The sequence below is a fragment of the Engystomops pustulosus genome, chromosome 11 (assembly GCF_040894005.1).
Source record: "Engystomops pustulosus chromosome 11, aEngPut4.maternal, whole genome shotgun sequence".
NCBI classification, from domain to species: Eukaryota; Metazoa; Chordata; class Amphibia; order Anura; family Leptodactylidae; genus Engystomops; species Engystomops pustulosus.
In genome coordinates, this window is record NC_092421.1 from 89,463,304 (window position 1) to 89,481,690 (window position 18,387).

The window sequence follows — 18,387 nt, forward strand, 5'->3', positions numbered from 1 at the left end:
TGCCATATACAGCCTGTACATATACCGCCATATACATCCTGTACATATACCCCCATATACACCCTGTACATATACCCCCATATACATCCTGTACAAATACCCCGATATACAGCCTGTACATATACCGCCATATACAGCCTGTACATATACCCCCATATACAGCCTGTACATATACCCCCATATACAGCCAGTACATATACCCCCATATACACCCTGTACATATAATGCCATATACACCCTGTACATATACTGCCATATACAGCCTGTACATATACCCCCATATACATCCTGTACATATACCCCCATATACATCCTGTACATATACCGCCATATACAGCCTGTACATATACCCCCATATACATCCTGTACATATACCCCCATATACATCCTGTACATATACCCCCATATACAGCCTGTACATATACCCCCATATACAGCCTGTACATATACCACCTATACAGCCTGTACATATACCCCCATATACAGCCTGTACATATACCCCCATATACAGCCTGTACATATACCCCCATATACAGCCTGTACATTTACCCCCATATACAGCCTGTACATATACCCCCATATACAGCCTGTACATATACTGCCATATACAGCCTGTACATATACCCCCATATACAGCCTGTACATATACCCCCATATACAGCCTGTACATATACCGCCATATACAGCCTGTACATATACCGCCAAATACATCCTGTACATATACCGCCATATACAGCCTGTACATATACCGCCATATACAGCCTGTATATATACCCCCATATACAGCCTGTACATATACCCCCATATACAGCCTGTACATATACCCCCATATACAGCCTGTACATATACCCTCATATACATCCTGTACATATACCCCCATATACAGCCTGTACATATACCCCCATAAACACACTGTACATATACTGCCATATACAGCCTGTACATATACCGCCATATACAGCCTGTACATATACCCCCATATACATCCTGTATATATACCCCCATATACAGCCTGTACATATACCCCCATATACAGCCTGTACATATACCCCCATATACATCCTGTACATATACCCGCATATACAGCCTGTACATATACCGCCATATACAGCCTGTACATATACTGCCACATACACCCTGTACATATACCCCCATATACACCCTGTACATATACCGCCATATACAGCCTGTACATATACCGCCATATACACCCTGTACATATACACAGCCATATACAGCCTGTACATATACCCCCATATACAGCATGTACATATACCCGCATATACAGCCTGTACATATACCGCCATATACAGCCTGTACATATACCGCCATAAACAGCCTGTACATATACTGCCACATACACCCTGTACATATACCCCCATATACACCCTGTACATATACCGCCATATACAGCCTGTACATATACTGCCATATACACCCTGTACATATACACAGCCATATACAGCCTGTACATATACCCCCATATACATCCTGTACATATACTCCAATATACACCCTGTACATATGCCGCCATATACAGCCTGTACATATACCCCCATATACAGCCTGTACATATACCCCCATATACATCCTGTACATATACCGCCATATACAGCCTGTACATATACCCCCTATACATCTTGTACATATACTGCCATATACACCCTGTACATATACCGCCATATACAGCCTGTACATATACCCCCTATACATCCTGTACATATACCCCCATATACATCCTGTACATATACCCCCATATACATCCTGTACATATACCACCAAATACATCCTGTACATATACCCCCATATACAGCCTGTACATATACCGCCATATACACCCTGTACATATACCCCCATATACAGCCTGTACATATACCGCCATATACAGCCTGTACATATACCCCCATATACATCCTGTACATATACCCCCATATCCAGCCTGTACATATACCGCCATAAACAGCCTGTACATATACCCCCATATACATCCTGTACATATACCCCCATATACATCCTGTACATATACCCCCATAAACAGCCTGTACATATACCCCCATATACATCCTGTACATATACCCCCATATACATCCTGTACATATACCCCCATATACACCCTGTACATATACCCCCATAAACAGCCTGTACATATACCCCCATATACAGCCTGTACATATACCGCCATATACAGCCTGTACATATACCCCCATATACAGCCTGTACATATACTGCCATAAACAGCCTGTACATATACCGCCATATAAAGCCTGTACATATACCCCCATATACATCCTGTACATATACCCCCATATACAGTCTGTACATATACCCCCATATACAGCCTGTACATATAACCCCATATATAGCCTGTACATATACCACCATATACAGCCTGTACATATACCGCCATATACAGCCTGTACATATACTCCAATATACACCCTGTACATATACCGCCATATACACCCCGTACATATACCCCCATATACAGCCTGTACATATACCCCCATATACATCCCGTACATATACCCCCATATACACCCTGTACATATACCCCCATATACAGCCTGTACATATACCCCCATATACATCCTGTACATATACCCCCATATACAGCCTGTACATATACCCCCATATACATCCTGTACATATACTGCCATATAAAGCCTGTACATATACCCCCATATACATCCTGTACATATACCCCCATATACAGCCTGTACATATACCCCCATATACAGCCTGTACATATACTGCCATATACAGCCTGTACATATACCCCCATATACATCCTGTACATATACCCCCATATACAGCCTGTACATATACCCCCATATACAGCCTGTACATATACTGCCATATACAGCCTGTACATATACTGCCATATACACCCTGTACATATACCCCCATATACAGCCTGTACATATACCCCCATATACAGCCTGTACATATACCGCCATATACAGCCTGTACATATACCCCCATATACAGCCTGTACATATACCGCCATATACAGCCTGTACATATACTCCAATATACACCCTGTACATATACCGCCATATACACCCTGTACATATACCCCCATATACAGCCTGTACATATACCCCCATATACAGCCTGTACATATACCCCCATATACAGTCTGTACATATACCGCCATATACACCCTGTACATATACCCCCATATACATCCTGTACATACACACCCATATACAGCCTGTACATATACCCCCTATACATCTTGTACATATACTGCCATATACACCCTGTACATATACCGCCATATACAGCCTGTACATATACCCCCTATACATCCTGTACATATACCCCCATATACATCCTGTACATATACCCCCATATACATCCTGTACATATACCACCAAATACAGCCTGTACATATACCCCCATATACATCCTGTACATATACTGCCATATACACCCTGTACATATACCCCCATATACATCCTGTACATATACCCCCATATCCAGCCTGTACATATACCCCCATATACATCCTGTACATATACCCCCATATACATCCTGTTCATATACCCCCATAAACAGCCTGTACATATACCCCCATATACATCCTGTACATATACCCCCATATACATCCTGTACATATACCCCCATATACACCCTGTACATATACCCCCATAAACAGCCTGTACATATACCCCCATATACATCCTGTACATATACTGCCATATACAGCCTGTACATATACTGCCATATACACCCTGTACATATACACAGCCATATACAGCCTGTACATATACCGCCATATACAGCCTGTACATATACCCCCATATACAGCCTGTACATATACCCCCATATACAGTCTGTACATATACCCCCATATACAGCCTGTACATATAACCCCATATATAGCCTGTATATATACCCCCATATACAGCCTGTACATATACCCCCATAAACAGCCTGTACATATACCCCCATATACAGCCTGTACATATACCGCCATATACAGCCTGTACATATACCCCCATATACAGCCTGTACATATACTGCCATAAACAGCCTGTACATATACCGCCATATAAAGCCTGTACATATACCCCCATATACATCCTGTACATATACCCCCATATACAGTCTGTACATATACCCCCATATACAGCCTGTACATATAACCCCATATATAGCCTGTACATATACCACCATATACAGCCTGTACATATACCGCCATATACAGCCTGTACATATACTCCAATATACACCCTGTACATATACCGCCATATACACCCCGTACATATACCCCCATATACAGCCTGTACATATACCCCCATATACATCCCGTACATATACCCCCATATACACCCTGTACATATACCCCCATATACAGCCTGTACATATACCCCCATATACATCCTGTACATATACCCCCATATACAGCCTGTACATATACCCCCATATACATCCTGTACATATACCGCCATATAAAGCCTGTACATATACCCCCATATACATCCTGTACATATACCCCCATATACAGCCTGTACATATACCCCCATATACAGCCTGTACATATACTGCCATATACAGCCTGTACATATACCCCCATATACATCCTGTACATATACCCCCATATACAGCCTGTACATATACCCCCATATACAGCCTGTACATATACTGCCATATACAGCCTGTACATATACTGCCATATACACCCTGTACATATACCCCCATATACAGCCTGTACATATACCCCCATATACAGCCTGTACATATACCGCCATATACAGCCTGTACATATACCCCCATATACAGCCTGTACATATACCGCCATATACAGCCTGTACATATACTCCAATATACACCCTGTACATATACCGCCATATACACCCTGTACATATACCCCCATATACAGCCTGTACATATACCCCCATATACAGCCTGTACATATACCCCCATATACAGTCTGTACATATACCGCCATATACACCCTGTACATATACCCCCATATACATCCTGTACATACACACCCATATACAGCCTGTACATATACCCCCTATACATCTTGTACATATACTGCCATATACAGCCTGTACATATACCCCCTATACATCCTGTACATATACCCCCATATACATCCTGTACATATACCCCCATATACATCCTGTACATATACCACCAAATACAGCCTGTACATATACCCCCATATACATCCTGTACATATACTGCCATATACACCCTGTACATATACCCCCATATACATCCTGTACATATACCCCCATATCCAGCCTGTACATATACCCCCATATACATCCTGTACATATACCCCCATATACATCCTGTACATATACTGCCATATACAGCCTGTACATATACCCCCATATACATCCTGTACATATACCCCCATATACAGCCTGTACATATACCCCCATATACAGCCTGTACATATACTGCCATATACAGCCTGTACATATACTGCCATATACACCCTGTACATATACCCCCATATACAGCCTGTACATATACCCCCATATACAGCCTGTACATATACCGCCATATACAGCCTGTACATATACCCCCATATACAGCCTGTACATATACCGCCATATACAGCCTGTACATATACTCCAATATACACCCTGTACATATACCGCCATATACACCCTGTACATATACCCCCATATACAGCCTGTACATATACCCCCATATACAGCCTGTACATATACCCCCATATACAGTCTGTACATATACCGCCATATACACCCTGTACATATACCCCCATATACATCCTGTACATACACACCCATATACAGCCTGTACATATACCCCCTATACATCTTGTACATATACTGCCATATACACCCTGTACATATACCGCCATATACAGCCTGTACATATACCCCCTATACATCCTGTACATATACCCCCATATACATCCTGTACATATACCCCCATATACATCCTGTACATATACCACCAAATACAGCCTGTACATATACCCCCATATACATCCTGTACATATACTGCCATATACACCCTGTACATATACCCCCATATACATCCTGTACATATACCCCCATATCCAGCCTGTACATATACCCCCATATACATCCTGTACATATACCCCCATATACATCCTGTACATATACCCCCATAAACAGCCTGTACATATACCCCCATATACATCCTGTACATATACCCCCATATACATCCTGTACATATACCCCCATATACACCCTGTACATATACCCCCATAAACAGCCTGTACATATACCCCCATATACAGCCTGTACATATACCCCCATATACAGTCTGTACATATACCGCCATATACAGCCTGTACATATACCACCATATACAGCCTGTACATATACCCCCATATACATCCTGTACATATACCGCCATATACACCCTGTACATATACTCCAATATACACCCTGTACATATACCGCCATATACACCCTGTACATATACCCCCATATACAGCCTGTACATATACCCCCATATACATCCCGTACATATACCCCCATATACACCCTGTACATATACCCCCATATACATCCTGTACATATACCCCCATATACAGCCTGTACATATACTGCCATAAACAGCCTGTACATATACCGCCATATAAAGCCTGTACATATACCCCCATATACATCCTGTACATATACCCCCATATACAGCCTGTACATATACCCCATATACAGCCTGTACATATACTGCCATATACAGCCTGTACATATACCCCCATATACATCCTGTACATATACCCCCATATACAGCCTGTACATATACCCCCATATACAGCCTGTACATATACCGCCATATACAGCCTGTACATATACTGCCATATACACCCTGTACATATACCCCCATATACAGCCTGTACATATACCCCCATATACAGCCTGTACATATAACCCCATATATAGCCTGTACATATACTGCCATATACACCCTGTACATATACCCCCATATACAGCCTGTACATATACCCCCATATACAGCCTGTACATATAACCCCATATACATCCTGTACATATACCCCCATATACAGCCTGTACATATACTGCCATATACAGCCTGTACATATACCCCCATATACAGCCTGTACATATACCGCCATATACAGCCTGTACATATACTCCAATATACACCCTGTACATATACCGCCATATACACCCTGTACATATACCGCCATATACACCCTGTACATATACCCCCATATACAGCCTGTACATATACCCCCATATACAGCCTGTACATATACCCCCATATACATCCCGTACATATACCCCCATATACACCCTGTACATATACCCCCATAAACACACTGTACATATACCGCCATATACATCCTGTACATATACCCGCATATACAGCCTGTACATATACCGCCATATACAGCCTGTACATATACCGCCATATACAGCCTGTACATATACTGCCACATACACCCTGTACATATACCCCCATATACACCCTGTACATATACCGCCATATACAGCCTGTACATATACCGCCATATACACCCTGTACATATACACAGCCATATACAGCCTGTACATATACCGCCATATACAGCCTGTACATAAACTGCCACATACACCCTGTACATATACAGGCGGTCCCCTACTTAAGAACACCCGACTTACAGACAACCCATAGTTACAGACGGACCCCTCTGCCCACTGTGAGCTCTGGTGAAGCTCTCTGGATGCTTTAAAATAGTCCCAGATTGCAATAATCAGCTTAAAATTGTCTGCAATGAAGCTTTATTGATAATTCTTGGTCCTATTACAGCAAAAAAATTTTAAACTCCAATTGTCACTGGGGCAAAAAAAAAAAATTGTCGGGAACTACAATGATAAAATATACAGTTTCGACTTACATACAAATTCAACTTAAGAACAAACCTACAGTCCCTATCTTGTATGTAACCCGGGGACTGCCTGTACCCCCATATACACCCTGTACATATACCGCCATATACAGCCTGTACATATACTGCCATATACACCCTGTACATATACACAGCCATATACAGCCTGTACATATACCCCCATATACATCCTGTACATATACTCCAATATACACCCTGTACATATGCCGCCATATACAGCCTGTACATATACCCCCATATACAGCCTGTACATATACCCCCATATACATCCTGTACATACACACCCATATACAGCCTGTACATATACCCCCTATACATCTTGTACATATACTGCCATATACACCCTGTACATATACCGCCATATACAGCCTGTACATATACCCCCTATACATCCTGTACATATACCCCCATATACATCCTGTACATATACCCCCATATACATCCTGTACATATACCACCAAATACATCCTGTACATATACCCCCATATACAGCCTGTACATATACCGCCATATACACCCTGTACATATACCCCCATATACAGCCTGTACATATACCGCCATATACAGCCTGTACATATACCCCCATATACATCCTGTACATATACCCCCATATCCAGCCTGTACATATACCGCCATAAACAGCCTGTACATATACCCCCATATACATCCTGTACATATACCCCCATATACATCCTGTACATATACCCCCATAAACAGCCTGTACATATACCCCCATATACATCCTGTACATATACCCCCATATACATCCTGTACATATACCCCCATATACACCCTGTACATATACCCCCATAAACAGCCTGTACATATACCCCCATATACAGCCTGTACATATACCGCCATATACAGCCTGTACATATACCCCCATATACAGCCTGTACATATACCCCCATATACAGCCTGTACATATACTGCCATAAACAGCCTGTACATATACCGCCATATAAAGCCTGTACATATACCCCCATATACATCCTGTACATATACCCCCATATACAGTCTGTACATATACCCCCATATACAGCCTGTACATATAACCCCATATATAGCCTGTACATATACCACCATATACAGCCTGTACATATACCGCCATATACAGCCTGTACATATACTCCAATATACACCCTGTAATATACCGCCATATACACCCCGTACATATACCCCCATATACAGCCTGTACATATACCCCCATATACATCCCGTACATATACCCCCATATACACCCTGTACATATACCCCCATATACAGCCTGTACATATACCCCCATATACAGCCTGTACATATACTGCCATAAACAGCCTGTACATATACCCCCATATACACCCTGTACATATACCCCCATATACAGCCTGTACATATACCCCCATATACAGCCTGTACATATACCGCCATATACAGCCTGTACATATACCCCCATATACAGCCTGTACATATACCGCCATATAAAGCCTGTACATATACCCCCATATACATCCTGTACATATACCCCCATATACAGCCTGTACATATACCCCCATATACAGCCTGTACATATACTGCCATATACAGCCTGTACATATACCCCCATATACATCCTGTACATATACCCCCATATACAGCCTGTACATATACCCCCATATACAGCCTGTACATATACTGCCATATACAGCCTGTACATATACTGCCATATGCACCCTGTACATATACCCCCATATACAGCCTGTACATATACCCCCATATACAGCCTGTACATATACCGCCATATACAGCCTGTACATATACCCCCATATACAGCCTGTACATATACCCCCATATACATCCTGTACATATACCCCCATATACATCCTGTACATATACCCCCATATACAGCCTGTACATATACCCCCATATACAGCCTGTACATATACCCCCATATACAGCCTGTACATATACCCCCATATACAGCCTGTACATATACCCCCATATACATCCTGTACATATACCCCCATATACACCCTGTACATATACCGCCATATACAGCCTGTACATATACTCCAATATACACCCTGTACATATACCGCCATATACACCCTGTACATATACCCCCATATACAGCCTGTACATATACCCCCATATACAGCCTGTACATATACCCCCATATACAGTCTGTACATATACCGCCATATACACCCTGTACATATACCCCCATATACATCCTGTACATACACACCCATATACAGCCTGTACATATACCCCCTATACATCTTGTACATATACTGCCATATACACCCTGTACATATACCGCCATATACAGCCTGTACATATACCCTCATATACAGCCTGTACATATACCCCCATATACATCCTGTACATATACTGCCATATACATCCTGTACATATACCCCCATATACATCCTGTACATATACCCCCATATACAGCCTGTACATATACCCCCATATACATCCTGTACATATACCCCCATATACACCCTGTACATATACCCCCATATACACCCTGTACATATACCCCCATATACACCCTGTACATATACCCCCATATACACCCTGTACATATACTGCCACATACACCCTGTACATATACCCCCATATACACCCTGTACATATACCCCCATATACACCCTGTACATATACCCCCATATACACCCTGTACATATACTGCCACATACACCCTGTACATATACCCCCATATACAGCCTGTACAAATACCCCCATATACAGCCTGTACATATACCCCCATATACAGCCTGTACATATACCCCCATATACAGCCTGTACATATACCGCCATATACAGCCTGTACAAATACCCCCATATACACCCTGTACATATACTGCCATATACAGCCTGTACAAATACACCGCCATATACAGCCTGTACATATACCCCCATATACAGTCTGTACATATACCGCCATATACAGCCTGTACATATACTGCCATATACACCCTGTACATATACCCCCATATACAGCCTGTACATATACCCCCATATACAGCCTGTACATATACCGCCATATACAGCCTGTACATATACCCCCATATACAGCCTGTACATATACCGCCATATACAGCCTGTACATATACTCCAATATACACCCTGTACATATACCGCCATATACACCCTGTACATATACCCCCATATACAGCCTGTACATATACCCCCATATACAGCCTGTACATATACCCCCATATACAGTCTGTACATATACCGCCATATACACCCTGTACATATACCCCCATATACATCCTGTACATACACACCCATATACAGCCTGTACATATACCCCCTATACATCTTGTACATATACTGCCATATACACCCTGTACATATACCGCCATATACAGCCTGTACATATACCCTCATATACAGCCTGTACATATACCCCCATATACATCCTGTACATATACCCCCATATACAGCCTGTACATATACCCCCATATACAGCCTGTACATATACCCCCATATACAGCCTGTACATATACCGCCATATACAGCCTGTACAAATACCCCCATATACACCCTGTACATATACCGCCATATACAGCCTGTACATATACACAGCCATATACAGCCTGTACATATACCCCCATATACAGTCTGTACATATACCGCCATATACAGCCTGTACATATACTGCCATATACACCCTGTACATATACCGCCATATACACCCTGTACATATACCCCCATATACAGCCTGTACATATACCCCCATATACATCCCGTACATATACCCCCATATACACCCTGTACATATACACAGCCATATACATCCTGTACATATACCCCCATATACATCCTGTACATATACTCCAATATACACCCTGTACATATACCGCCATATACACCCTGTACATATACCCCCATATACACCCTGTACATATACCCCCATATACAGACTGTACATATACTCCAATATGCACCCTGTACATATACCGCCATATACACCCTGTACATATACCCCCATATACAGCCTGTACATATACCCCCATATACATCCTGTACATATACCCAAATATACACCCTGTACATATACACAGCCATATACATCCTGTACATATACCGCCATATACATCCTGTACATATACTCCAATATACACCCTGTACATATACCCCCATATACATCTTGTACATATACCGCCATATACACCCTGTACATATACCCCCATATACACCCTGTACATATACCCCCATATACAGCCTGTACATATACCCCCATATACAGTCTGTACATATACCGCCATATACAGCCTGTACATATACCCCCATATACATCCTGTACATATACCCCCTTATACAGCCTGTACATATACCCCCATATACATCCTGTACATATACCCCCATATACAGCCTGTACATATACCCCCTATACATCCTGTACATATACTGCCATATACACCTTGTACATATACCCCAATATACAGCCTGTACATATACGCCCATATACAGCCTGTACATATACCCCCATATACAGCCTGTACATATACCCTTATATACAGCCTGTACATATACCCCCATATACATCCTGTACATATACCCCATATACATCCTGTACATATACCCCCATATACATCCTGTACATATACCGCCATATACAGCCTGTACATATACCCCCATATACAGCCTGTACATATACCGCCATATACAGCCTGTACATATACCCCCTATACACCCTGTACATATACCCCCATATACATCTTGTACATATACTGCCATATACAGCCTGTACATATACCGCCATATACAGCCTGTACATATACATCGCCATATACATCCTGTACATATACTGCCTTATACAGCCTGTACATATACCCCCATATACATCCTGTACATATACTGCCATATACATCCTGTACATATACCCCCATATACACCCTGTACATATACCCCCATATACATCCTGTACATATACCCCCATATACATCCTGTACATATACCCCCATATACAGCCTGTACATATACCGCCATATACAGCCTGTACATATACCCCCATATACACCCTGTACACATACCCCCATATACAGCCTGTACATATACCGCCATATACATCCTGTACATATACCCCCATATACATCCTGTACATATACCCCCATATACAGCCTGTACATATACCGCCATATACAGCCTGTACATATACCCCCATATACATCCTGTACATATACCCCCATATACATCCTGTACATATACCCCCATATACATCCTGTACATATACCCCATATACATCCTGTACATATACCCCCATATACAGCCTGTACATATACCCCCATATACATCCTTTACATATACCCCCATATACATCCTGTACATATACCGCCATGTACAGCTTGTATATATACCCCCATATACATCCTGTACATATACCCCATATACATCCTGTACATATACCCCCATATACAGCCTGTACATATACCGCCATATACAGCCTGTACATATACCCCATATACAGCCTGTACATATACTGCCATATACAGCCTGTACATATACCCCCATATACACCCTGTACATATACCCCCATATACCCCCTGTACATATACCCCCATATACATCCTGTACATATACCCCCATATACATCCTGTACATATACCCCCATATACATCCTGTACATATACCCCATATACATCCTGTACATATACCCCCATATACAGCCTGTACATATACCCCCATATACATCCTTTACATATACCCCCATATACATCCTGTACATATACCGCCATGTACAGCTTGTATATATACCCCCATATACATCCTGTACATATACCCCATATACATCCTGTACATATACCCCCATATACAGCCTGTACATATACCGCCATATACAGCCTGTACATATACCCCATATACAGCCTGTACATATACTGCCATATACAGCCTGTACATATACACAGCCATAAATCCGTTTAGGAAACCCTTCTATGCGGACAGAGCCTAGGATTCTACACCCATCAGGTAATAATTAATGGCTTCCAATGGCGGCAGCCATCTTGTGTATATCAGCCATAGAGGTTGTGATTGGTTTCTCTGGGGAAGTAGATTATATTTCGCTAGTGTCCGCCATGTTTTATTGACCCCCAGCAAAGGCGGCCATCTTGTGTATGGAGTCACTAGGGAACATTTACAAAACTGCAACTAATCACAGCGCAGCTTTCATGTGATATTGTGTCCTCAAGATAAGAAAGCCCTGCCCTGATAGGTTGCTATGGACAACAAAGGCGGATCCTTCTTTACAGAGCTTTAGAAATCTCCAGTCATTTTATGAAAAGTTTGACTTTCATTATAAAGAAACTCAAAAGTCCCTTAATATAAAGATTTCCGGATGCTTCCTACAATCCCCTTAATCTTCCCTGATTATCACATGACAGGATGAAGGCTCTGAAGCCTTGGGGGGCCCATAAGGTGCCTCTACTGGCTAAGGACATCGTAACAACCGGTGACACCCGCCCTGGGGGGCAAATCAATGGCCGGTAGTGATCACGTGACCTGGGCCCTTGGAGGATTTTTCCATATTACATTCTGATAGATAATATTATCACAGTGTTCAGTGCAGGCCTAACCTTCACACCCGCCATGGCCAGCGATGGCGCATATTTATAGTTCTGCTGATATTGTCATGGCTGGGATTCGGGCTCAGTTGTTTGTTCTGCTAATTATTTTCTCAAGCACGTCCCCCGATTATCCTGGTTTAGCTGGATTGGTCCACAAAGTAGGTGGGGCTTAAGATTAATTCTATAAATCAGGCTCCTAGTGGGCGGACCAGGGGTGGGGCTTAATATTGTGCAATGGAAAGGGATGGAAATTGTGGAAGTTTTGCCTTAAGACATTTAAAGGGATATGTCACATAATACAAGTTTCCCTTGGATCGGGTGTAAACCTACAATCATCGGTGCATTGTGGGACGCTCCGCACTTACATACTCGGGCTCTATACACACTCACACTTAGAAAAACTTCCTGAGCACAAAAGGATTGAGCAGTGATTATTACCACTGTATGTGGCCCCATATACATTGTATAACTGCACAGAGCCACTAAGGTCCGCAGGTAGGTAGCTCACATGACTGAGGTCACATGTAAGGCAAAGGGGTGGAGCTAAATCCTCTGCTCTGTGTAAGTGAAGGAAAACTTCCCAAATTGAGAAAGATCTGTAAAGCAAAGTATTTACAAAGTGACTTGGTTTAATGTATAGACGAAGTCTGGGAATTCCTCCAAAAAGTGGAGTTACCCTTAAAGTGTGTGAGATCCACCTACACACTGTGCGTGGTTAGCGGTGAGTGCAGTCACTTAGGAGGCTGCTGCTGTTTCCATTAGACTGTCAGCTCTGGAGGGAAGGGATTGCCAGCAAATATTTGCCTTACACTTTGTGTTTGCCAATGGAGCTCAATCAACACAAGTGGCGGCGATATTTACGCACATTGTCCGGGACGCTACGGCTCTGTCCATTGTGCTCCACCTCACCACACGGACGTTGTCTAGGAGGCTAATAACCTACAGTATACAAATACCCACAGGCCACACATCATGGGACATGCAAATCACCGGGGCGCGGATAATAATCCATAGGAACAGCAGCTCAGCTAGGAAACGGTTAAAGTTTGACAAATAAACAAGCGATTATATATTTATATAGCGCCAACATACACCACAGAGCGGTACAACACTGACATATACAACCGGATGTAGAGAGAAACATGAAATCAGGTTATAGAATGTCCATGTCTATACTGGTCCACGAAGACTGGTCCGGTCATGCTGGGAGTTGTAGTGCTCCTTGTAAACATGAGGATTGTATATGGTTATGTGTAGTGGCTGGGTCATGCTGGGAGTTGTAGTGCTCCTTGTACACATGAGGACTGTATTATGGTTATGTGTAGTGGCTGGGTCATGCTGGGAGTTGTAGTGCTCCTTGTACACATGAGGACTGTATTATGGTTATGTGTAGTGGCTGGGTCATGCTGGGAGTTGTAGTGCTCCTTGTAAACATGAGGGCTCTATTATGGTTATGTGTAGTGGCAGCTCATGTTGGGAGTTGTAGTGCTCCTTGTAAACATGAGGGCTCTATTATGGTTATGTGTAGTGGCAGCTCATGTTGGGAGTTGTAGTGCTCCTTGTAAACATGAGGGCTCTATTATGGTTATGTGTAGTGGCAGCTCATGTTGGGAGTTGTAGTGCTCCTTGTAAACATGAGGGCTCTATTATGGTTATGTGTAGTGGCAGCTCATGTTGGGAGTTGTAGTGCTCCTTGTAAACATGAGGACTGTATTATGGTTATGTGTAGTGGCTGGGTCATGTAAATTTATGCCCAGTCGTTGGATGTTGGGAGTTGTAGAAATCTATAGAGTGTAATAGAATTGTATTATGGTCGTATCCATCAGTTGTTTTATACTATAGCCAAAACGTAGGTCATTCCTGGTAGTCAAGTCATGTTGGGAGTTGTAGTGCTCTACTTATAGTATAATAGGATTTTGATCAGGTCATGCGTTCATGTTGGAGGTTGTAGTATTCTGTAAATACAGTAAATAAAACTGTATTAGAATCATGCCCATAAGTTGTTTCATGATGGGGGTTGTGGTGATTTTTAGGATCTATGTATAAAACATAACAAAAGTATAAGTATTCACAGTTGTTGGTTTATGTTGAGGGTTGTAGTGCTCTATGTATAGAGTATAATAATGGAATTATGTCCATTAGTTATTCTATGCTGGTGGTTGTAATGTACTAAATATATAAATCTTTTAGCATTGAATTAAGGACTACCCCGGTGTTTGGGTCATGTTGGGGGTTGTAGTGCTTTCTGTATAAAGTTTAATAGAAATGTATTAAGATGAGCTCCTGTGATTGCGACACGTTGGCAGTTAAAGAAACACAAATGTAAATTGTAATAATTATCATCACACGCAGTGGTCAGTCATGTTGGGGGTTGTAGTGCTCTACGTAGAGAATATAATAGATGTGTATCAGGGTCATGTCCCGCGATCGGTCGTGTTGCTGTATGTAATAAGTTTTATAAACTTGTATTAATATGTCCGGTTGGGGGGATAGAGAAATGTAAATGCACACATTTTAATAGAAATGTATTATAGGGTAATGATGGGGGTTGTAGTGCTCTATGTATAGAATAGAATTGCATTCTGGTCATGTCCGGTGTTCAGGCAATGCAGGGAGTTGTAGTGATCAACGTATAACAGAATTATATTATGTTCAGGTCCAGAATTATAATCACGTTCCATGTATAATAATCGTATTCTGATTATGTATTCTCCATGTATATAGTATAATAGAATTGTATCACAATTGTGTCCAGTGTCCGGTCATGTTGGGAGTTGTAGTGCTCAATATATAGAATATAATAGAAATGTGTTCTGGTTATAGTCTGATTATCTTGTTACATTAGTATTAGCAGCCCCTCTGCACATACATGACACACGTCTTCCTATCACACGTCTTCAGGACATCTTACCTGTGGCTGGCGGACCCCTCTGCACATACATGACACACGTCTTCAGGACATCTTACCTGTGGCTGGCGGACCCCTCTGCACATACATGACACACGTCTTCAGGACATCTTACCTGTGGCTGGCGGACCCCTCTGCACATACATGACACACGTCTTCAGGACATCTTACCTGTGGCTGGCGGACCCCTCTGCACATACATGACACACGTCTTCAGGACATCTTACCTGTGGCTGGCGGACCCCTCTGCACATACATGACACACGTCTTCAGGACATCTTACCTGTGGCTGGCGGACCCCTCTGCACATACATGACACACGTCTTCAGGACATCTTACCTGTGGCTGGCGGACCCCTCTGCACATACATGACACACGTCTTCAGGACATCTTACCTGTGGCTGGCGGACCCCTCTGCACATACATGACACACGTCTTCAGGACATCTTACCTGTGGCTGGCGGACCCCTCTGCACATACATGACACACGTCTTCAGGACATCTTACCTGTGGCTGGCGGACCCCTCTGCACATACATGACACACGTCTTCAGGACATCTTACCTGTGGCTGGCGGACCCCTCTGCTCTCGGCGGCGGTGACTCTGCTCCTCTCTCCTACTCCTTTATCATGAAACTTTTGGAATGGTCCTGTCTGCAGGTTGTAGTTCAGGTATCTCCTGCGCCTCTGTTCTTCTTCTTTACCCCTTTTGGTTCCCCTCCCTTGACCCTTGCCCTCTCTTGCCCTTCCCTCTTCCCCTTCCCCTCTTGCTGTCACTTGCTTCCCTTTCTCCTGGTAATCTGGTCTCCCACCTGCCTGTGCAGTGCAGAGGTATGAGCGAGCACCCGGGGAGGGGGACAGGCGGGAGGGAGGAGGAGGAGAACGAATGAGGCTAAAAGCCGATTTGGAGTTAAATGCTTAAATGCAAAGCAGTTTGCAAATGGGAGAACAGGAGCCAGGAAATCAAAGCCTCTGCCTGTCCGTCTGTCCGTCTGTCCGTCTGTCTGTCTGTCTGCACTTACATGTCACATACGTGTGGCGCAGCAGCTACAATGCAGGTCA

General features: G+C 42.7%; 1 protein-coding gene across 2 annotated transcripts in view; it reads right to left on the minus strand.

Moving 5' to 3' along the window:
* GNB3 (G protein subunit beta 3) overlaps nucleotides 1-18,101 on the minus strand; it is a 75,579-nt gene extending 57,478 nt beyond the window's left edge. The window contains exon 1 of one of the 2 annotated variants that reach the window (XM_072129506.1): nucleotides 17,890-18,101. The gene's annotated coding sequence lies outside the window, so the exon portion shown is untranslated. Of the gene's footprint in view, nucleotides 1-17,329; nucleotides 17,385-17,889 lie in introns of those variants that run through there. The other variant, XM_072129505.1, reaches the window with a different exon arrangement.
* Nucleotides 18,102-18,387: the final 286 nt, after the last annotated feature.